The sequence below is a fragment of the Patagioenas fasciata genome, chromosome 3 (genome assembly GCF_037038585.1).
Source record: "Patagioenas fasciata isolate bPatFas1 chromosome 3, bPatFas1.hap1, whole genome shotgun sequence".
NCBI classification, from domain to species: domain Eukaryota; kingdom Metazoa; phylum Chordata; class Aves; order Columbiformes; family Columbidae; genus Patagioenas; species Patagioenas fasciata.
Genome location: NC_092522.1, coordinates 41,648,912 through 41,673,896, shown reverse-complemented (window position 1 = coordinate 41,673,896; position 24,985 = coordinate 41,648,912).

The window sequence follows — 24,985 nt, the reverse complement described above, 5'->3', positions numbered from 1 at the left end:
TGAATGTACAGCAAGGGTTGCCATGTCTCAGGTGAATTAGTCTATTTAAACACTCTAATAGAGTCCTTAGTTTTAATTTAAAACTTTCTTTGCTGGTTTGGGTACTTCTCACTGTCACATGCCAAAGGCATTTTTCACTTGCCTAGGTGATAATATGCATATCTTGATAAGAATGTTCACTTACTCAGTCAATTGCTTGGTGTTTGGATATTTTTTCCAGGTTATTGTCAAGTCAGCTAGCTTGAAGGGGCAACAGGTTATTTTCAACAGCTGGCATGCTCTTGCAATGAACAAATTGTCCTTTTTTATTTACATATTTTCATTTTGTCGTCCTTTTACTGACTTACACAAGATGGATTTTATGTAAAGCCCCTAGAGGCATTAATACCAAATAAAAAGAATGTGCTGCTATAAAGATGGATAGAAGAGGTATATTACAATACCTTGAAACGTGCTTCGTACTGTTGAGCACATATGAATGAGAATTGAATACAAGGATGGGGAGAGAGAGAAAGAGGCATTTCTTTTTCTGTCTGTACCTATATACAAAGACACAGACACATCTATTACTCTACATATGAAAATACCATTGTAACAAAAGTAAGGCTTTGATGTACCATACATTTCTCTTTAAATTAGAAGAAAAACATGACTACTTTTACATAATAGAAATATTTGAAAAATGAGGTGGAAATGCCTTGAAAGTACATATTTTGAGTGGTAGCTAAACAAGAAGAAAAAACAATGGGTAGAAGATAATCATCCCTAGATGTTAGGCAGGATATTTTGTGATTTGTGGTTTTGTCCAGGACACTGGCAGTTTGTCATGGGTAGCCATTTCTGAAACATCAACCTCCAGGACCTTAGTTCTGCTCACCTAATCCACAGAAACAATTCTACTCCAAAAGAGGTTCTCTTGCAGTCTGACTTGGCTTTTGAAATGCTGGACATATTCTTTTCTGCATTTGAAAGTAAAGCTATAAACATTTCAGTCACAAAGCTGGCAATAAGAACAGTTGCTGTTTGCTTCTTCATACCAGCAACTGCTTATGGATTGTTTGCAATTAAATGCTGCCCAAAAATTTGCAAATACAATTACGAATTCTGGCTTAGAGAAGCAGCCAGCATGTGCCAGGGACTTGCAATGACACCATTTGATCATAAAGGTGCAGGTAGCGAGTGCAGAACCAAGGTGTTGGGGTGGGGATGGTGGAGGTGAGCTAAGCAGGCAGCAAGTATGGAAAAGGGATTACGGCACTGCTGTTGGAGAGCTGATTTTAAAAAGCTGTGCAGGGCAAAGGTGCACAATGCCCTCACTTTTGCATCTGCCTTCCATTGCCCCTGTGAAGGAGATTCTCCCTCCAACAGGGATATTTTGTCTACTCTCCACCTACTTATTAAACAGAAACAAGATGTGATCTGGATACTGCCCTTTTTTTCCCCTTTTTTTCAGAGGATTGCTGGCAGGTGTCCTGCAGCTGCCAGCTGTTGCTGAGCTGGCCAGCTCATCTCCATCTCTTCCCTGTGCACAGGACAGCCTTGAAATCCTCCCACAATGAAGGTTTTTTCATGTGATATGTGATCATCTCTTTAAAAGACTGAAAGCAGAGAGTGGTAATGGTTGTTGAGATACCTTGAGTGGGAGGTAGGAGCTGGAAGTTGCTGGATCAGAAAGGATGGTGTTAGAAAACAATCCAAAATCAGGGCCACATTGTCTGCTGTGCTGTACGTGGAGCAGAGGAGCCGTTTTCACCTCCCTGCTCTGGAAGCCAGCTGAATACCAGTTCAGCATCTGTCATAGTTTAAAGTGTCCTGGGGCTCAGAAGGTACAGTGTCGAGGGCTAGGTGAGCATACTGGCTAATTGTTGCAGAGTACTCCTGCAGCTGTTTCCCTAGCACATGCTTTGCCCCAGCGCTTAAGGGATGTGCTGCATAACATCCAGGTAGTCTTGCTTCAGGCTGCTCATATGCTCTATTGGACTTTACAGTAGGGATGCACTGCACAAGCAGCTCAGTGTTGTCTGAGGACATTGTGGTCCAAGCTTCTGGCTTTCTGCGCCATGGGAGAGCTGAGGCAGAGTTCATGTAAACCTGAAATGCACCACATCCAAAGGAGAAGATGCCAAATGTCCGCCTGTGCTTCTGGTGAGGAACAAGTAAAGGAAACTTTTAGAAAGGGAAAACATTTGGTATTCAAAGACCAACAGCCTGCTAAACAAGTATCTCCGCAATTTTCATTTAGCTTAATGACAACTAGGAAAGGCTGGCAGGCTTCTTTCTTAAACTTACTGAAGCATTACACTAGTGTGTGGGAGTATTGGCTCTGTCAGGCATTGTGTGCTGTTTCATTTGTGAGTGAAAGAGGCTGTCTGCATTTCGAAGAATCACAGTGAAAACTACACTCAATTTGTGGCAGAATAATAAGGTGATCTATTGTACTGCTTTTGCAAGTGGCAAATGAGCTCTGCTCTAGGTGTATAATTTTCTATCGCAGAAGCAACAGAAGTATCAGTAATATACAGATTCTCACATGAGCTGTGCCCCATGCACAGGATGTTTGCTTGCTCACGTGTGAGCACACATATATACCTCTACTGGGAGGGGGAGAATATAGCTCTGGCATCATGGCCTTTAGCAGAGGTTCCTGTGCGGCATCAAAGGTCATGATGAAGAGTTTATTTTGAAAGCTTGAAGAATATTCCTCCACCCAAATTTCAATCAGGGAGACATCAGAATACTACAGGTTTTTTTTTTTTTTCATGGAAATAAACCAAAAGTGTTTAGTAGCCACATCATGAACAGCTAGAAGTTTTAATGTCTGTAATACAGTCCTCCAAGTCTGTGCTCTATGTATTTCCCTCTGGAGATTAGGAAGTTTCATTGATCAGGCTGTGGTGCTTACAAAGCAGTCAGTCAATGCTGAGCAGAAAAACGTAGAAACATTTTTGCTATAATAGGTTATAGGAAGGAGTGACAGAAGATACTTCTTTAAACAATAAGAAGTCACATAATTTTTCTGTAACAAGAGAGGAAAATATGTTTCAGAGATGAAGGAAAAAGGTGTGTAGAAAAGAACTGCAGGACTGAGCTCAGTTGTGTTATTTCTGTAACTAGACAGTGATCACGCGTTTTTGTATGAAGTGATGCTCAGTCTAGAAAATAGCAAAAGAGGGAGATGTGAAAGCCAATGAACAATAAACCAACATCAGAACTCTGTGAAAGCAATGTTCATGTCTTCCCTGTGAAACAAGGTGATGGCTCTGCCCGATGAAATAGGGTAGAAACTGTGTCTTAAATTCATTGGATCAGAACGGCAAAAGGAAAAAAATCACAGTATCACTGGTAGCATATTCCCCTTCCTAGATTTCTGCAGTATCTTAAAGATTGAATAAAGCTAATCCTGAGACAAAAGGAAATAATTCTGGGCAGTAAGACAAAATAATACTGTTAAATATTTGATGAAACAGGTGTATACATTATGGAGAACCAGAACTCTCCAACCCAATATTCAGAAGCCCAAATGAATTAAATTATCTGATTTGCATCAGATGTTTTTCATAATCTTCCACAGTCACTGCTGACTCAGAAGGTTCAAACTCTTTTAAGTCGGTAGTGCTTTCTCAATGCAAATAAAGCAAAACATGCTGGGTTGTGTATGGAGAAGCATGGCCAGCTGACCAAGAGATGTTACTGTTTGACTTTCTCTGGCACTAACAATACCAGAGGCTGTAGTGGAAGACTGTCCAATTCTGGGCTTCCAGCTAAAAGGGGACATTGATAAATGAGACAAAGTCCAGACAGGGTGTCCAAAGAGGGACCAGGTTGTCAGGGGCCACAAGCTCATGACCTGTGAGGGGGCAGTAAAGAGCTGGGTTTGCTTAGCATGAAAAAGATGAAGCTAAGAAGCTACCCAAGAGCAGCCTAAATGGCAAAGATGGCAGAGCGAAACTTTTCTCAGTGGTATCAGATGTTACAAAATCCAGAAGCAGCCACAGACTGTGAATTTGATGCTTCAACAAATTTGCCATAAGAAAAACCTTTTCACTAGTCGGGGTGGTGATGCATTTCAAAAGTCAGCTAGATCAGGCCCTAGCTGACCTGATTTAGTGTTGGTTATAGCACCAAGTCTTTTGCAGGTTGTATCTGTAATGAATGAGAGATGAAAAAATCCCTCTAACATGGGTTCTGCTGTGCATCAGGAACACCTGAGGCTGTACTGCCCCTTCTGTCGTATACTCTCATGCAGAGGGGAAAGGAGCCACACAGTTTCCATCGTAAATTCATTATACTATCTAAGCCCATTAAAGCCATCAGGGAGTTGGATTTCTGATTAAAGCTCTCAAATCCAACTAGTAGTGAAAAATCCTGTCAGAGGACGTGTTTACTTTAATCTGCCAACCTTCTTGCTTAGTTCGTACGTATAATACATTAACCATAATACCATTAATGGGCATCTTTTCTTTTAAAGAGCCAGATCTCAATACAAAACAGTTCCCCTGGATTTCAGTAAAAGGGAGGCATCCAGTGAGAAATCATAACTGAACTATTTCTGTTGCTGATAATAGGAGATACCTTGCTTGACTCTCACTGACAATAATAAACTTTAAAAAGATTTTTAAATAATGTATTTGATGCAGTTCTATGCTATCGTGGTACATGGTGAGAATTGTTTGTAATTGCTTGCAAGCTGATTGAGCTGGTGAATTTGCAATGAACACCCATTTATAATTTACAATATTGAAAAAGAAAGAAGACTAACTTTGTTTTAGTTTTCTCTATTTCTATTACACGGATTCACTGAGACCTAATTAAAATCTATTTGATTAGAAAGCAAGAAAATGAACAAGAGTTTGCAAGATTTTGGTGGATATGGTCCAATATTTCTTAAACAGCTACATTATGGATTTCAATGGAACATTAATTATGTACGAAAATTAACTTCCAGAAGTAATTAACATCATCACTTTTTGAAAAATTTAACAGAAGTCTAATCATTAAATTATTTCATACAACCTACTCAGGAACTGATGAAAACCAGGGAATTGAATGACTTGAGGGGTCCCCTCCCAGTTCTGCTTTCCTGAGAACTGACACTAAAATCAGTGAAGGATATGAAGGAACACATTCTGCCTCCCTCGTTTGTGTCAGTGTTTTGTCTGCTTTTTTCTACTGACTTTGAGGCTTTTGGCAGTCAAGGTCATATTAAAAAAACAGGAGGCTGAAATTGGCCTACAATTAAACTACACAGTAGGCTGTCTTAGGACTATCAGAGACGGTTATTTGAATCTCAGCCCTATTTAAGTCATTTTAAATTGGCTACTTTTTTTTTTTTTAGGACAAAAAGATATACCCAGTCATCAGAGTTTTAAAAAAACAAGGCACACACAGTATCTTTACCTTATCCTGTACCTTTGCATTTTCTGATGTGAAATGGGGGTCCTCTGTGGGACGAAATGCAGCAGGGGCAAACTGTTGGGTCTGTCCCCTCTGCTTTGCTCCTGCCATCACAGGACTGTAAAGGACTAGGGGAAATAGGTGGTGCTGTCAGGCTTGCAGCAGCTCCTGTGTCACCTCACATTCACCTAATATGAAAGGAAACTCATTAAAACAAAAGAGGCTCACAGATTAGCTGCTTTTTATTTAATAACTCTCCAGCTCTGGTGGTAGATGTCTAGAGGCTCTCAGAGATGTAGGGTTTTTCTGTGTAATAATGTCATTTATAAACCATGTCATGCAAAGCCACTGTATATCTGTGTTATCTTCTTGTTTAAATGCAGTTACTGAGTTGAATATGGGCTACTGGGGAGACAAAAAAAAAAAAAAAAAGGAAAAGTAGAATGGTAAGGCAACAGCTTCAGGTGAATTACCTTCCAATAACCATGTTGGAGAGGTGGAAAGATACTGAAGCTGCTAAAAATAAAGAGTCATCTCAGGAGCTCTGTCTGGATAGACTGGAAGCCTCAAAGTGCAGAGCTGCTGTCTGGATGTAGTAGCTTTGGGATGAGGACATGGTGTGGAGTTGCCAGCAAGTTGCTTGTAGGGGGCATCAAACAGAAGCGAGTTGGAGAGGAGTGCTTGAGGCAGCTGGCTCCACTCTGCTTTGAAAGGAGAGCAAATTGTGGGAAAGGCAGGTTTGTGTGGAGATGTAGTTCTAGACACAGCCTGAATATTGTGAGGAAGGGTCAGATGACTTTCTAGCCATCTCTGAAACCAGAAAAGTATTACTGGGGACAGGAATTATGTTATAGGGACAAGACTAAGTAACTAATGAACTTGAACATCCACCTTTTATTTGACTCTAGATCAAAAAGGTAGAAGGTAGAAAACTCTGAACATACAGGTTTCCTATTTTGTGTGTTAACAATAATCAGATGAGCAAACAGCATAAATTGAATATGCAAAACAAGATTAAGTGGATTAAATATTGTAACACAAAAAGAAACTAATTAGCAAACTACTTAAGCTGACCTGATTAAACAAACCTTTTAAAATATGTTCCATACCATAAACTGGAAAATGGCAGTCATGTTTACTTATCAGCCCATCAGACTCAACATTAACTTAACTTTCTCAAAGTGATGGTACCAGATTGTCTGTATTCTAGCAGGTATTATATATCTATATATATATATATACAATCTAATCCAGGGGTGTCAAACTCATTTTCACCGGGGGCCACATCTAATCCCTTGTGAACTAGAGTCAATATTAAGATTACAGTGTGGATGGTGTATAATGCAGAGTTCTCATCCTCTAAGTTGTCGAAGAAAAGTCAGTGCTTCATGGCTGAGCACAACATAAGGATACATGAAGCATTCTGATACAGCTCAAAGTAGCAAAGATTCCTATATCTAACTGATGAAGAATAATATACACACAAACAGCAATTTCAAAACCACAGCACTGTCTGGGACCTTTAAGATTTGTAAACATGGGAGCTTTTAAGCAATGAAATTGTAATAGGGAGGGTTGCCCAAGGAGCCCCAACAACTTCCCAGTGTTGTGCTAGCGTTTAGGGTTACTGAGTTTTTAAAATAACATTGTGGCATACTGAATGTGGAAGACTGTTGGCTGTTTCACTTCTAGGCATGGAGTCCTGTGTCTTGCCCAGTGCAGAGTCTTTAGTCATCTAAGTCATTACAAGGACTGGCAAAATGATTGACTTGAAACCAGCTTGGGAGGAAAAGATGGGCTTTTGATTAAACTCATTTTTTTCAATGACCTATAGAAAAAAATCTATGGAATTTGAGGATCAAAACAGAACACCCAGATAATGCTAGGCAGCAGAAGTATATGGATTCTCTAATGTCACTGAACTGTTTTTATTGGTGAGTTTCTTGCTCTTATTCTCTTCATTGAGCATGGTCCAGAGCTGTATTTCATCTCCTGTCTGCTCAGTGACCAAGGGAGTGCCAAGATGTACTGTCTCTCTTCACTGAAAGGGAGGGCGTAATGCCTCTGGCAGAAGTATGCAATCTAGGTGACAGCACAGAATGAATATAAGACACATCTATCTGCAACTCCCATCACTCAGCGTGGCAACAGGTCTCATCTGAAACATTTTGAGGGGGAAAAAAAGGTTATTTGAAAAATAGATATTTTTCATGGAGCATTTCAGTTATCTGAAACCCAATTTTCTGTTGATAACTACCTGACTTTATTTGTGATAAAGCTTCCTTGAGGGAAACGTCTAGAAAGACACTACTTTGGGATACCTACAACACAGTCACAGGTGTGAGGTAAGGTAACTTGTACCGGCTGGAATACTGTAGGAGCCCATTGCTATGCTACGCTGCAGTCACCTCTGATTGCAGTGTATACATATGTTAAACCTATTATTATCCAAAAATCTACATAACCCTACATAGGTTTTAGAGATTTATCTTGATCTATACATTTTCCATCAGACGGTCATTCAGTGTTTTGGGGGCCTATTATGCAAATTACTATTAATAATATAAATTACCAGATAATATAATGGGTTTCTTATTCTGTTTCAATGAATGAATAATTAAGAAGGAGCAGGGCAGGAAATTCAAAGCTGTTGAAAGAATAGGTCAAATGGAATCTATAACAACCAGATGCGGTAACTTTCCTTCAGGCTCTTGTCCAATGGGATTATTCTAGCTCTGTATATTTCTCGAGATGACAGGGAATATATCTCTTAAGTCTAGCTAGGTGAAGCTAGCGATGTTTGTCTCAATTTCAGTTTACATTTGATAGGAGGCAGATTGGTCTCTGCTCTTGGTCCTCGGTACATATGGACATCTTTCTATTTCAATTAATTTTTCTTCTGCACCCATTCTGATAATTTTTGTGCCATTATGTATTATTAGCTAAAATTATCTTTTGTTCTTCTTTTTGGATAGTCTTTGGCCTTTGGCAGGACAAGCTGCATAGGTTTTTCCCAAGTTGCTATTACTGAATAGAGTATTTGGAGAAAGACTGGGCAGACAGTAATTAAATAGTCACAATAAATATTTTTAGGGATGGAAGTCGATATCAAAATTCCATGGGTTGTATTAAATAGATAATAGACACAGAAGCTTATTAATTTTAATCATTTCAGATTTACCCATAGGGAAGAGGAAGATGTAGTCCTTATAATGCATTAAGCAAAGAAAAGAGTTGTGTGTTTCTGACTGTTAATTCAGTCCCTCTTGGAAAATTCCTGCCAGAACAAGTATTTGTTGAGTATGTAGAGTATTGCTGCATATTCCTAAAATGTGCAGTAGATCTCTGGGGTCAATAGTTAATTGTTTTAACTGTCAACTTTCAAATATTACATAAATCTAAATGGAATGACAAAGAAATATAGAAGAAAGAGCCATCAGGTTTTTTCATTAAAATATAATAGTGGATTCATAAACCTCAAGCACCCTCTTTATGGTGATTAGCTAGAATTCCACTGGCAGCAGGCTGAAGTGAATCCTTGCTATACAACTAGTTTTTCAGAGTTACTCTTTTATCAAGTCCTGTTAAGCATTTCTCTTATATTGTGGCTCCATACATGTGCATAAGTAGTAATGTTCACCTTTGCCTTGTGGTTGGAGACTGTAGAATGCAGATTGCACCAGAGGACTGCTTCCGGTCAAGACATTAAACACCTTTCCTCCAGTATTTGTGGTACTAGCTACACTTAGGAATGGAAGAAGTACAAATATAGCAGTAAATTTATCTGGTGCAGTTGGTACGTTTCCAGTTTCTCATAAGGCTCACTGTGCATCTTGAAAATGTCACTAATTTTTGAAATTTGATGTAATTTTGCCATTGCCCTGTAGTTCTAAGACAATAACGTTAAAATAACAATAGTAATTATTTAACACAAGCTTATTTTTTCCCCTCAGGACCGCTGATCATGTCCTGCAAAATCTCAGTCATCTGTAGGGCTCTATTTCTAGAGACAATTTTATCAAGTCAGGTACTTCGAATGATCACAACTTCTATCCTTCCATGAAGGATGTGTATTATCTTTGCCTTTGTCCTTTGCTTCGAGCCCAACCTTGGTGATTTATCAAGACTGAAAACTCCCCAAAACTTCTGTCTCTATGAGCATCTCCTCTGTCAGGTCTTGTGAGGGCATTTTAAGATAATTTGCAGCTATCTGCCTCGGTTTTGTTTGAAAGGAATTAGTTCCTCATTGGTTGAAGTCTTTCGTTCTCCTATTTGTGTGCAGAGACTGGAGAAAGTATGTACATTTTACCTTTGAAGCTAGAACTCCTGTTAATTCATATTTTCCCTGCAGGGGTTGCCATGATCAGCCAAAAATTTTTGGTGCAGTTCATTACAGAATCATACTTAGCAGTTGAATCATCAGGGAAGTCTCTGTGAGGCTTAGGATCTGGGTAAGACTTGTGAACGTTTAAATGAGTATCTTTCATTTTAGATGCAGAAAAATCCTTAGCTGCGATTTGACCTCATGAAACCAGTCCGTTGATAAAAGAAAGGCAGTTAATCCTACCTCAGCTTCTCCTTATCAAAGATATTATTTGTTGTGGTTTTTCTTTGTATTGTTTTGTTTGTTTCTGTCTTGTTTTGTTTGTTTCTGTCTTGTTTAGTTGTTGTTATTTGTTTGTTTGTTTCTGTTAAGGAAACAAAGGCTATATTTCAAGATCATGATAATCATTGCCTCCCCACTGCACTGAAAATAGTTCAGCTGTGATAATAATTTGCAGAAAAAAAAGTTATTTCTATCTAGACAAGTTCTGAGTTAAGACTTAAGAGAAAAATATTTTATTTATTGTGATAATGTACCATTTCATATTATTGCAGAGTAAATGGTAAAACAGGTAGATTTAAGTGAGAGCCCTCTTTACATATGATATTCTTCAAATAAAGCAAAAAACCTCAGAAATATATTACTTTGGGGAAAATACAGTAAAAACATCTGTACAATGATTACAATGAACACAGTTGTGCCATATCTAAACTTCTGTTAGAAATCTGAAATCCAATAAGCTGATGGTACTTTTGCCTTGAAACATGGTGAAAGATACTGCAAAAGGGACTGTGTAAAAACAGGGATGTTTCACCTTAACTTTTATTTCAAAGCCTGTTAAAAAACAACAAAAAATTCTATTTTTTTCATGTTAACTCCCAAGAAAAGGACTATCAGAAATAGAGTTGGAATACTCACAAGCCATAAGTGTGGTCAGGTGTAAAGTAGCTTCAGCTTCACTTGTTCTTGAATGTCTATACTCCTACTGTGCAAGATACAAAAAAAAGACACTCCCTTTACATCAGCTGCAGTGTGAATTGCCCTTTCTGACGTGGGAAACCTGTGAAATTCAAGCAGATTGACTACTTTCAGTGAAAAGTTTCCTATCTGAAATGCTGTATCTTCAAAACTAAAATGATCCACAAGGAAATGGTGTTTTAGACACTACCTAAGAAGCAATAATTTTAAAAGGCTATAAATCTAAATATTATATTACAGTGTATTGTATTATAGTTCACTGATCATCAGTTACCAAATGTATTTGTTACCAAAATGTTGATTACCAAAGTAATTTTTCTCAGCCAGTTATCAGCTAGAATGCCAGCTCCTAGATCAGTAGCAAATATCAGCCTTCATGTAGGTTTTTTTCATTACAAAATCCTGGTTGGAAAACAAAATAACAAACATGAAAATTGAAATACCTTTTTTTTTTTTTTCAGTAGGAATATCCAAATCTAACATATTTTCAGGACAAAAATCCAAGAAAAATATTTCTTAGTTTGCAGAAATGACTGAATTACTGAATTTCTGACTGTCATTTTTAAGTTTTGATTTCTCATTCTAAAATTGAACACATCATTGTTTTTATCAGTATCTGTCCCCAAATTGTGTTTACTCAGCATATGAGGGTATGCAAACAGAGCAAGTTGTCCACATTTGTATCTTTGAGTGGCGTCAGGAATCATATGCCTGGCAGAGGCCTCATAAGAGAGGGTCATGGAATAAGAGTGCTAAATGCCACTGGGAAAGGAACACGATCGGTTCTTAAGGGAGTCAGTCTGGCTTTGGGGGATTTTGCTCTGGAAATCTTCACAAATGAATGCCAGAGATGATCAAAAATATTATCGTTGTTATCACAGTTTTCTTGTTATCTATTCTTGCTGTTACTGTGACAATTCATAGCCTCAGTCATGAATGACAACTTCACTGTGTAGAAAAGGATGGTCTGTTCCCCTGTAGCTGACAGTTTAAGTTTTTATTTGGCTGCCTCCTTTGTTCCACATTAAAACCTTCGGTTTAAAGTTTGAATAAAAGCCTTGAGCACCATTGGTATTCATTTTTGAAAAGCATTTTTCGATTAAAAAAGAAGGTGGGACTTCTCTATGTACCATAGTTTACCAAAGATTCAACTTTAGATTGATTTAAAGCCTTGAAGATAGCTTCCTGGAGAACATCAGCTGTGGTTTAATGATATGTTGTCTCTGGCAGCAATATCAGCTTTAAGATTTTCCAGACTTACTACGTTCCTATGTCCTGCTCCTCCACCCCTCTTCTTACTCCTGGCTCATTGTGTAATATATACTAACACAGCTGTTTTGTATGGATGGTCTACATCCTTGCAGAGCTTTTTAAGTTAAATTACATATCTAACCTGATTTAGAGCACAGGCTCCAACCACATTTTGCTTATGTGAAGGATTTGAGAATTGCTGTGGCAAAGCAGTGGGGACAAGTGACAGGAATCATAGTATCATTAAAAAAATAGGTCAGGAGAGTTCTCTGAAAGACCAGCATCTGGCTTAAGACTGGGCTACCATCAAAGATACATCACATTGCTCCTGTCTTTATCCAATCTGAATTTAAATGTCTTTAAGCATACAAAATCTATAATCTCAGCTCTACCACCCTTATGCCAATAATTCTGCAGAGGACAATATGCCAGCTGTGTTATAACATGATAGCTGAACAGGTCTTTTGGCTATCACCCCTTCTATTCCACTTTAGCAGTGCAAATATTAGTTTATGTCTCAAGGGAATAATAGCAGTTCTGTAAGGCAGTTGCACTTTAGGTAATGAGCCTTGTCTCATAATGTGGCTGATTATCTCAGGGGACATATGCTGATGCGTCTGCATTACTTTCAGTCTGAAACCAGCTCAGGTAGCTGTTCTGTATGTATAGCGAAGTAGTGCACTGTATACATTTCCCCAATTGCTCTTGAACAACGTTTGGATGATATAAAGAAGATTTGGGAATATGAGCGAGACTTCTCTGTCCATGTATCAGTGCTTAGATCTAATCCCTGATCTGATATCCAAAACAAAGAGAGCTGCAAAATCAAATAAAGACACTGCAGTGCTTGTATCAGTCCATTTGCTTGTGTATTAATTCCTTTTTTTGACCACACGGAAACAGCTGGGTTCATGATGCATGGCAAAGCAAGTGAAGGGTTTCTGTTTGTGCAACAGAGCTGTTAAATATTTACATTTTGTTCAAGCTACTGGAAGCAGCTGAGAGGTAAGTATGCCAGGCAAACCAGACCTGACTGCAAAACAATGATTCATTCAGTCATTTTATCACTTTGATGAAACCTACTTTGAATTTAAAAAAAAATAAAAAAAATGGAAGGAAGAAACAATGAATTCAGTCCATTAGCTTTTACCCATTCGGCGTTTACCCTTCAGGTAAAGAAAATTAAAAGAAAAAAAAAGAATAGAACAGTATTTATAGGATCTTTAATTAATTTTTAAGTTAAATGCAGGCACAAACTGTGGAAAAAATTTTGCAGGCTTAGTTTCTGAAATCCATAACCACACTGTTAGCTGAATTGGTGTGCAATCTTGCTTTTGTCTGTTGCTTACAAAGTGAACTGAAGAGTAACAGATCTGGTCTTTGGTGTGAACTGGGAACAGAATAATGTTGATTCATACTAGATTTGTGATGCTGAAAGGTGTATCTAGGTTGATTCCAGTAGGACCTGAGTATCCTGGCTTTTCTGTCTTTTTAGGCACTAATGTACCTTTGTGTGCCTGATCTTTGCTCCTTAGAACTTCAGAGGGCCTCTGTTTTTTCTCAGGAAATCTCCCTGTCGCCAGCTACTCTGATGAGGATCTGCCATGCCACTCAGGGACTGGACCAGCTGGTGGAAGACCAGAAGCAAATAATGACAACACAACATCTTGCATCTGAACTATAAGGTATTGTCATGAATGTTTCTGCCTCAGTGACTCTGCCCAGCTCACTGATTGCAACATACTGTTGCTTGTTATAAAATCATAAAATCATAGAATCATTTGAGTTGGAAAAGACCCTTAAGATCATCAAGTCCAACTGTTAACCTAGCACTGCCAAGTCCACCACCAAGCCATGTCTGTAAGCACCACATCTACACATCTTTTAAACATCTCCAGGGATGGTGACTGAACCATGTCCCTGGGCAGCCTGTTCCAATGCCTGACAACCCTTTCCATGAAGAGTTTTTTCCTAATATCCAACTTAAATCTTCCCTCGTGTATCTTGAGGCCATTTCCTTTTGTCCAGCTGCTTGCTACTTGGGAGGAGAGACCAACACCCCCCATGCTACAACCTCGTTTCAAGTAGCTGTAGACAGCCATAAGGTCTCTTCTCAGCCTCCTTTTCTCCAGGCTAAACAGCCCCAGTTCCCTCAACCGCTCCTCATAAGACTTGTATTCCAGATGCTTCACTGGTTTCATTGCCCTTCTTTGGACTCCAGCACCTCAGTTTCCTTCTTGTAATGAAGGGCCTAAAACTGAACACAGTATTCAAGGTGAGGCCTCACCAGTGCTGAGTACGGGGAGAAGATAACTGCTCATGTCCTGCTGACCACACTGTTTCTGATTAAAGCCAGGATGCTGTTGGCCAGTTGGCCACCTGTGCACACTGCTGGCTCATCTGCAGCTGACGGTCAACCAACACCACCAGGTCCTTTTCCACCTGTCAGCTTTCCAGCCACTCTTCCCTGAGCCTGTAGCGTTGCATGGGGTTGCTGTGACCCAAGTGCAGGACCCAGCACTTGGCTTTGTTGAACCTTGTACAACTGGCCATGGCCCAATGATCCAGCCAGTCCAGAGTTGTGGAGTATCATAGAATACCAGGTTGGAAGACAAGGATCATCTGGTCCAACCTTTCTTGGCAAAAGCATGGTCTAGACAAGAGGGCCCAGCACCCTGGACAACTGAATCTTAGAAGTGTCCAATGTTTGGGAATCCACCATTTCCATAGAAAGATCATTCCAATGGCTGGTTGTTCTCATCATGAACTATTTCCCTTTTATATCCAATTAGAATCTCCTCAGGAGTAACTTGTGATCATTGCCCTTCATGCTTCCCATATGATTCCTTGTAAAAAGAGAATCTCCATCTTCTTTACAGCCACCTTTTAAATACTGGAACACAGTGATGAGATCTCCCCTAAGCCTTCTTTTCTCAAGACTGAACAACCCCTGTTCTCTCAGCCTTTCCTCATACGGCAGCTTCCCTGTCCTCTGATCATCTTTGTGGCCCTTCTCTGGACCTTTTCCAGCCCATCCACATGTTTTTTGTTTAGCGGGGACCAAAACTGAACACAGTATTCCAGGTGTGGTCTGATGAGCACTGAGTGGGATAATGACTTATTCAGCTCTGCTGGCAATGCATAACATTAAGCTTATATATTTGTCTTGAAAGGAAGACAAAGTGTGCAAGCTCAGTTTCAGTGCATCTGGTGAAACCATGCACACACTAAGATGGGGTGGTTGCACCACCAGGATGTGTATCAGGTATCCTAGCTGTGTATAGGCAAGGTAGTACAATAATTCATTGTTTCTTCATATTTTTTCTCTAAGCTGTCAAGGATGGCACTGATTTAGTTTACAAGGCATGCCTATAACTGTTTGTAAAGTGCAAAGAAATTGCTTTACCTGTAAACTCTTGTTCAGCTTTCCTGAAATCAGTTTGCCCAGCTGCATGCACTGTTTACCTCTGTCATCATTGCTACTGCAGTTTGCCTTTCACCGTAATTTTTTCCCATTTCTATATGATTTGCTATGACATGCAACATAAGTAGGCAGTCAATGTCTGTAAGATAAGCTGAAAGAAATGTCTTTTCCATCTCATACTACTGATTTTGAGCTGTTTCAAGCACCAAATAAAGTCAATACTACTCTCTCCCACTTTTATTTCTGCAGTTGACAATAATTAATAAGTTCATGTTGAAAAGAAACTATTAAAGATACTGAACAAGAAAGCATGAAAACACAATATGAGCTCACCTTGACACAATACCAGTAGCTAGGTGCTTGTTCAGTCACCACATCAACCAATGGTTCACATGTCTTGGAGGAAGAACAGACCTTTGTGAAATATTAATTGCAATAGTAGAGTTTCAGTCCTATTCTACTCCCCAGAATACAGTTATTCCTTTAAGTAAAGTTAGACAATTCTTCAGCACATGTAACCTGTTACCTGGATTTATTTCTTTTTATTGTCTGAATTCTTGCTGTCACAGAAGAGACAAAAGAAAGCTACTTCAGAAATTATTTAAATATTCCTCATTAAAACCTACTTAGCATCCACGATCATAGGACAAAAGAATATTCAATAGGTGTGTAACCCAGACACAGTTTTTAGTCTGAAAATGGTGTTTATTGACTCTTTATATACTGATGTTTCAAGCCAAAGTCTAAATCTAATCTAGAACTGTATATTTCCTATATAAAAGAACAAATATTTTTGAAAGTTTTGCAAGGGATACATGCAATTGAATATAAACATTTTTTAGGATTTTTATTGTGACGAATTGTGAGGCTGAAATGAAAATGAGATTATTAGTCATGATTTTCATGTTAGCAATACTCTATGTATTCACTTAGAAAGAAAAAATCAGAATACTAAAAAAACCCACCTTATGATTTAACTAACTATATAAGGATGTAAGTAACTACATATCATAAATATCATATAGGAGCTGGTCGAGGCCTATTTACCATCCTGAATAGTAATATTACTTGCCAGATTTTTCTACTATTCCTCACAAATCACAAATATCTGCAGAAGGTGTCACGGAAGTTCAGTAACCAATACGATGATGAAATTTGTCTGGAGTTATATTCATACAAAATATCTTGATAAATGCTTTTCTGTTTACAGTTATCAAGTAAATCAAAGTCCCTCCAATTCCTTTTCATGTTCATGGAGAAAGAGGCTATTTAAATTCCTGCATCTTGTTGAGTCACTGGTGAAAATGGGTTTCGTTTTACCATTGGCTATAGGGAAGACCATGAATGACTTTCTGATGAGCAGTGCTAAGTCCTTCTCTCTCTCCTCCTTACCCGTTCCTCTTTTTGGTTAATCCTTAAAACAATATAATCCTTCTTTCCTGCCAGCGCCTCTACATTTCTTGATCAAATGCACAGGGTATACCCTCATAGCCTCAATACTAGCTACAGACATTTGTAGCAAAATCAGCTAGACTCTTTGGTACTCTCACAGAGCTATGAAGATCTTAGAATCTTATGTTACCACAAAGCAGATTCAAGAAATAAGATCTGTTCTGAAATTCAAACCACCACGGCACATATTATTAAAATTCTCTCCTGAGTTCCAAATGAATATGTTCCCTTTGCATCTTAAAAAATATGTAATAAACATTTGCTCAACCATAAAAAGGTGGAATGAATGCAATTAAGCCATTTAAATATCAATCATTTAGACAAACAAAACACACAAGTGCCCAAGTGCTTAGCCAGTCAGTTCTATAAACACACAGGAAAGAATAAACCAAGAATATTTTAATGGAAAAGCAAGCTAATTTGCAGTCTGCTACACCACACTGCTAAGCTTCTTGGGTATACTCTGATTAGACATGGATTGCAGCAAAATAGCTACCAAGAAGCCACAAACTCTGATGGTATTAGCAAGAAATCTAACTTTCCCACAGCCACATATAGGAAAAACAATGGTTGTGAAGGGGGAGTGGCATTAATACTGAAGCTTAATGGGGCAAGGCCGACTGTTCATCAGAGAAGCTGGATTTTGGATCAGCTCCAAGCACATAAAAATCTGCCCAGAAATATATGAAACCTCATATGGAATATGTTTCATTTAAAAAATGTAGTGCAACCACTAAAAAGCTGTTTAGACATTTTAATATCAAGGAATAACAGAAAAGAAACCAGAAAATTTATTTCTTCAGAAGCCCCTTGATGCCATCTGCAGCTAATGTACCAAATACCATTTCTGAATGCTTTGCACAAAGTAGCTATCAAAGAGATAAGGATTGTTCTGCTTAGAACTGCTCTTGCAGTTTCAACAGGGAAGTGCTACATTACAGACTTCAATGATCTTTCTGAATGAAAGGTTTGAGACAGCTACAGCTGAGATTAGCAGTTTGGATAAGAGAGTGGCAGGAGATGAAAGAAGACCAGAGACCTGTAAGAAAGATCACAAGATGTAAAAGAAAAGCCTCTAAAATATTCTGTTCATACAAATGCAAATGATTATAGAATGATGAACTGAGCACCTGCAGGACAAAATTAAATCAGGGAAAAAAACTTGTAAACTGGATAAATTAGCTGTTTAAAAAATGACCTGAGTTTTTGCTGTGGTCTGTCAATGAAACCTTTTGTTCCCAAACATCATGAAAAGCAAAAAGGAAGATGGAGGATCTTGAACACATTCCGAGCAAAATCCACATAGCATAAGATTTGGGAATAGGTCAAACATGCCTAATTTCCAGAGAGACTCCAGAGGCTAAAATGGATGTTAAGGAACCACTTCTGAAATAGCTGGGGACTGTTTGGAAAGACATATGCAACTTCTTGGCAGTGGACACTTCTGTTTGATAGGGTCTGTTTGTTCAAGACAGCAGCCTCAATGTCTGTGTTGCCATCCTGGGGAGAATCCAGCTGCCTTTTCCTTGTAATTTTTTAATTTCACTATGAAGCTGACTTAAGCCATAAGCCTTGTTGATTTTGAAGCTGTGTGAGGTTTCCATATGTGCAGGATTGGTCTGTCAGTGGCTTTATGACAAATACTGTTAGTGCTTGTGAACTAATAACGGTGCTTAATGCTATTTGTAATATGCTCAAATAAACACTAATACAACTTTCTTTTTAATGAGGTGCAGTCTATCATCAAATAAGAATGTCAGCTTGGAGATTCACCTAGAAACTGTGGCTAGTGCACTTTTGAAGTATTTCCTAATGAAAGGATCGATTTTTCCATCCAGCAATACACTGAGTTTCATGTGGATAATCAAATTTTGTAGATATGCTATGGATGGAAAAGTGGAAGCTTCAGAGCCATAATCTGCCTGTGCTTTCAACGATGACACTTTCTGATTTAAAGACGTCAATGATCAAGAAGGAACTTACAGAAGGAAAGAAACCTGGGTACCAGCTGCTTTCCCAGCAGGTTCTATACTTTTCACACATTAGGTATTCTTGAAGGAAAAAATACTGCCCAAGCCACTCCAAGCACCTGAGCCAAAGCCCACTACAGGGAACTGGAAGATTATCAGTTTATGAGTACTGTGCATTGTCCTTCTTATGTTCACCAAAGTCGTTACTGTTACTAGTGCCAACACAGCTTGCTAAGAATTAATTATTTGAGAATAGAGAGTTATTCATTGTTGTGGAAGTTTTGGGGATTTGTAAGCTTGTGAGGAGGGTCACTGTATTTTTTTTCAGATCAACAGGGATGCAGGAAAAAGCTGCTGTTGAAAAAATATAACCTAATTCTCCCGATTCCATAGAAGACCTTAAAAATACAAACATTCTAAGTTCAAAATGTAATGGCAAAGAAAAAGACCCTCCCCCAACAATATTTTTTCAAATCTCATCCCTTGGTGGGTGGGAGAGATAGAAATAGGCCATGACTTTTTTAATCTTTGGATTAGACAGTGTTGTTAAAGGCAGGATGCACAATACATCTGTTAAAAGAGGAATACCATCTTTCAATTGTGGAAAATCTCAGGCCTTGAGACCAGATCATTTATGACAATCTCAAGATGAGTTTGTAGCAGGAGTTCAGAGAAATGTCAGGGTTTATGAATTGTAGCTCCATGCCTTAACCACAAAACTGTTCTTAAAATGTATAGCCCCATGGCATCTAATCCCCCAGAATCACTGCTGTTTGATCTGCTAAATTTGGCATATAAAGATATTGAAAACTTTTTAAATGTTAACAAAATGATTTCAAAAAGGCTGTGACCTCCCAGTTTAATTACAGTTGCAAATCTCTATCTCTTCTCTGTACTGTTGCATTTAAACTGGTTAGCGTGTGTTCAAACATATTAATAGCTTGTTGCTCAATATTCTGGATGCAGCTCTTAGAGACCCCATTCATAATTGTTGCTCTGCTTGCTTAGGTGCATCACAGTTACACAGAGATATTTGCCTTGGAGAAAATGAAGTAGTTAATTGTAAATAATCAGAACTGATGGAGGGGCTGTGCCCATGTTGAATAATCAAGTAATGCTTTGAGTCAAAACTTAACAAAATAAGGTTTTTGATTATTTCTAGTAATATTGTGGACATCTGCTTGATTTACAAATGGCTGTAAATTCCAGATATTGTGAGAATAAGGAGTAATCACTGGCACTTGCTCAAGGACCATCTTAAAAAAAAAAAAAAAGATTAAATTGCTATTTCCTTGTCACATGCCAACAGTATCTTTTCAAGCCAGTTTTGCCCAGACCAAAAGGTAGCTTGCCTCCTGTTGAGAAGACCGTAGGCGTCAGACATTACACCATAGGCTGTCTTCAGTCCATTCATCCCAGTCCCCAGCTACTGCATTTGATAGTGTTGTTAACAGAATAGGAACAACTTGTTGTGCCAGTTTCCTAAGTGATGATTTCAATGATAGCTGAATTCATAGGATTAGCTCCTCAACATTTTCTTTTTATTCATACTTTGCCCATGTGTCAGCTTGTGAATGTCTTTTTTATTCCATTTGAAACGTTGTCATCTCCTTCCACATCCAGCCATCCTTTGAACAATTGCTGTTTGTAGATAATGCCTTTGGACTCTAAATCAAACTTCTTGAGAAGCCTTTGCAAAGTCTAGAGGACCTGGGTACAAATGAGGAAAAGAACTTCAAGTCCAGAAAGTTTTGCATCATTTAGTGGTGGTTTTGGACCTTGGCATTTCTGTTAGAAATCCAATCTGCATCCTGGATATTCATGCCATGATTAGTATTGAACTCATAATTTATAGCATTTCTTCTGTGCACACGAGTCTGTAAGGTTATAAAAGCAGCACCCTTGGTTACAAAGAAATAAAAAGTGTTCTAACATGAAAATTATTTTGTTTACAGGCAGGGAAAAATATAAGATTTTCCTCAGCTATGCAGAGATTGTTGTTGAGCATATATCAGGTTTTCCTCTATGCTCATTTATATTGAGTCTTTGCAACAGCAAATATTTAATTTACAGCAAAGCATAACAGTAGTGGCAAAAGAACCTTTGGAAATTAAAAGTAACTGTGTGTGTGTATTTCCTCAATTAGGTACAGCCCTTATAAAACAGCCACTGCAAATGTACAGCTTTAATGCAGTGAGGAAGCTTTGGACTTTCTTCTTGCTATCTCTTCTGCACAAGATGATTTAAAATTTATTGACTCATTTTTATAATTTCATGCTGGGGATTGAGTCTGTATCAGTTCTGGGGAATGTGTTTGGTTACTGTGAAAATATTCTTCCCACATACCTTCCTTGCTTGAATATGTAACACCATTAGAGACTGTAAAACAGAGGGCAGTTCTGGAAATAGGCAGGTTTATGGAAAGGGGACAGCACCAAATACTAACTGTGAAGGCTGCCTTCTGCCTGTCTTCTGTACCTACTATAAAACTAGCTGTCTTTTCCAAGTCTGACAAGTAATTCACAGTCCTTACAATAGGCTCATTTCTACTGACTCAAGAGTTTTCTCATAAAAGATCTTTTTAAAAGAAATCATTACTGTCTCCTTGGATAATATGATCTGTTCCTAATCATTATTTTCTGCTGGAAATAGATGGATGTTCACATATTCTTCTATATCCAGAAAGAAATTTCCCAGTTAATGAATCACAGAACAAGTCATTCTGCAAGATAATTAACCAGCAAATAATTAAATTAATTTAAGTAGAACAGAAAGAGCATAGTAGTTTCAGTTAAACTTCAATTCACTTGCACAAACCAATCCCTGCACTCAGGAAGGAGCCAATATTTGCATATGAACTCACTGGATAAAGAATTGCTTTATAATTACACTATTTAACATATGCAGATTAGACTACAGAAGATTCTGTATTGAAACTCAATGAGAAGAAAGAAAAACTCAGAGTCTGAATGTACAGTTTGACCTGTTCAGTCTGTGATTACCCTTAAGTTTCTCTATGTCTCAAAAATATAATTTAATCACTTTGAAGCTTCAGTTAATCTAAAGCATGACTCCAATAGAAGGGCTCGCCAACAAATTAAGCACTTGTCTCAAAAAGTCGTGGAGCTCTCTTAGCCTCTTAATACTGCTGAGAAAATGTCATTAGTTGACAGCATTCCCCTTTGAAAATCATAGGTAAAGCCCTTATTTTATTTTTGTGCTCCCCTCAGCTCTTACATGACAGACAAAGCATGAAGCATCTGAAGCTGATACATTCTGATCTTGGTTAGATGAAGACCAAGTGAATACCACTGAGCCAATTCAGAAACCTGCAGCCAAATTGACGAGAACCGTGACAAGAGCATTGTGTTACCACTGTGAATAACCAAACAACTAGTTTTCCTCCGCGACCACAACAAAAGAGTGCTTAACCTAAAACTTGCCCTGGCATGAATTGGCAACATCCCGAAAAAGCAAATGCCTGTGGGGCAGGTTCTCAGCCTGCATTGCTCCACGTCAGCACTAGGCCATTTCATCACAATCTTATCTTCCCAAAGAAACAGCAGCAAAATCTTTAACCACCATACACTGTGTTTTGCATTTAGAGCCTAAAAATTCTTACAGGGTCAAACGTGATCAGGAAGGGCTCATCTACAATGTGCCCAGTTTGATACCTAGTGGCTTGCTCATTATGGAGGAACTAAATGCTTGATCAGACTCCTGATTGTTTACTTTAAATGCTGTACATTCAACATTAGCTGGTATCTCCCACGCCTCCTCACAAACACAGAAGTTGTAGCCATCTCATTTTTTTTCACCATCTGTTAATACTGCAGAATTTTTGGACTAGGGACCATTTTTCGGCATCACAGGAAAGATGGCAGCGACACCTGTCGCTGTAGTTGCCCAACATCTCCCTCCAGCTGACAACGTGAGGTGCATAAAGGCCTCTTTTCAGTTGCATAAGCCTTTGTTAAGCTCACACCCCTTATGCTATAACCTTCAATGCCTTGTGTCTGCCTCAAGCTGGAATTTACTTGAAAAATTTCAGGGGAAATTTTCTAGCTGTGTGCAAGAGCAAAGCTAGGAATACTGTATTGTTTTGCTCATGCTAAAAAAAAATGAAATAAAATAAATAATAAATCTGGTGCCTTTTTCTTTGAGATGCTGTAGTTCACCTAATCTTTGGAGAAGAACTTAAAGCCTAGTGATGCAAATGGCTTTGCTGTGTAAGAGAAGATGGACTTAAACTATTTGAGTCTTTCAAATCTGCAGTTTGCACATGTGACATAGAGACCTGGTAGAACCTCACAGTCAAACCTCTTTGTGCTTTGGGTATCCTTTTTGGTATACTCTTGTCACATGTTTTCCCTGCTGCAGCTGGCTGCACTGCGGTATAGGATCTAGAGCAATCTTTTCTGAGCTGTCAGAGGCCCTTCTTCTAGGATCAGAGGTCTGGAAGTGTTCTCTTGTGTGACTGATTCTTGCTCCAGATATCTCAGGTAACTCCGTCACATAACTTCATTAATAAGCCATTGTGCTCCATGTTAGAAACAGGGTGGTTTTTTGTCTCTGATGCTCCTGTTTGCAGAAAGTAACTCTCATGGGTAGAAATCTTTTGTTATACCTGAAATATATGAGTGTAAATCTGTCATTCTCCACTCTCCATGTTCTTTTTAAGATCAAACCAAAACAAACTATCAAGAAACTTATCCATATTAAAAAAGATCTATACTGTGAACATAGATTGTTATTTCTTCTTTTTGCATGTTCCTTCTCAACATTACAGTTCTTATAGTAAGCTACACTTGCTCCTGGTTAACGCATATATTCCCATGTGATGCTGTAAATGCAGTCTGAGCAGACTTGATAAGCTTCCTTTCCGTCATCTAGAAAAGCAGTTATTTTATCAAGAGAAAGTGTCAGGTTAGACTTACCTGATCTTTTTGGTAAATCTACATAATATTTAACCTCATTTTGTTTTTCTACCATTTTGGAGTTATTCTTTTCTCAAAATCTGTATACAGCCTTTCTGCACCACTGAGGTAAGCATAACAAGGCTCTAATTTTGCATCATTTAACTTTTCCCTTCTCAAATGTAGATTTTTTTTTTTATGTGATAGCTCTCCACTACTGGTGCCAGTTTTTTGAGTATACAAATCCAAACTAGGTGTGCTATGATTTCATTTGTCAGCCTTTTCAGAACTCTCTTAAGGACGAACTGCCTCCATTTGAGTGCCTTAACCTCTGAGTTTTCTTTCCATCATAGATGCAGAAATCTCTGGTTTTATTTTGTCATTCCTGTTAGGCAGTCTTTTTCTGTTATATTGATGTTGATTCCTCCACAGCTTTGCTCCACAGCTGCCAAGATTTTTGCTTCCTCTTCCCCGTCTCCTTTACTCTGTATGGCTGAGAAGTCTTTTTGAATTATTATTTTTTTTTTAATTTCTTAATCTAGTTTGTAATGTGTATGTCAGTCTAAATTTTGCTTATTCTTTCATTTATCCTTCTATCTAGAACAGTGCTGTCTTTGCTGATCAGTGTTTTTTTCCTCATTCATTTTCAGCCTCCCATTTTACACTTAGTATCTGTTTTGCTTATCTGTTATTATCTTTTTATAATGTTCTCATTAATTACTGAAATTAAATCTGAAAATAATAGCACTGTGTGATGAAGGGGTATTTGTAATAAAAGATACTGCACTGTGTACAAAAGATTTCCCAAACTGACTCCAAAAGTTGCATTAGCAAAGCTGAAGCACCACATTTCTTCATCATTGCAAAAGAGAAAGATATTTCATGGTTTCTCACCTTCTGCAGTTAATTAGAAAGTGAGTATTTTATTTTTCAAAACAGTCTAAAAGGGCATCAAATCTGTTCAAAGGAAAGAGGAAAGAAATAGAAATATTCTTATTTAATATTTCATCTTCCCCTCTGCAGTCAGAAAATCTCACTTAAAATCCACCTTATTTTCCTTTCCCTCTGCAGCCGAGCACTGTGGCTGTAAGTGGACACATGACTCTTTAATGCTTATTGTGCACAGTTGGCAACCAGCAAGGCTCAAAATGTTTGTCAGTATTTTAAGTTTTATGCTGCTTTATCAAAAATGCTCTGTATCATAATATCGCTGTGGTTTCTGACCTGACTGGTGAGCCAGAAAATTGAATAGCTGCTTCAGAAAGTCAGTACAGGA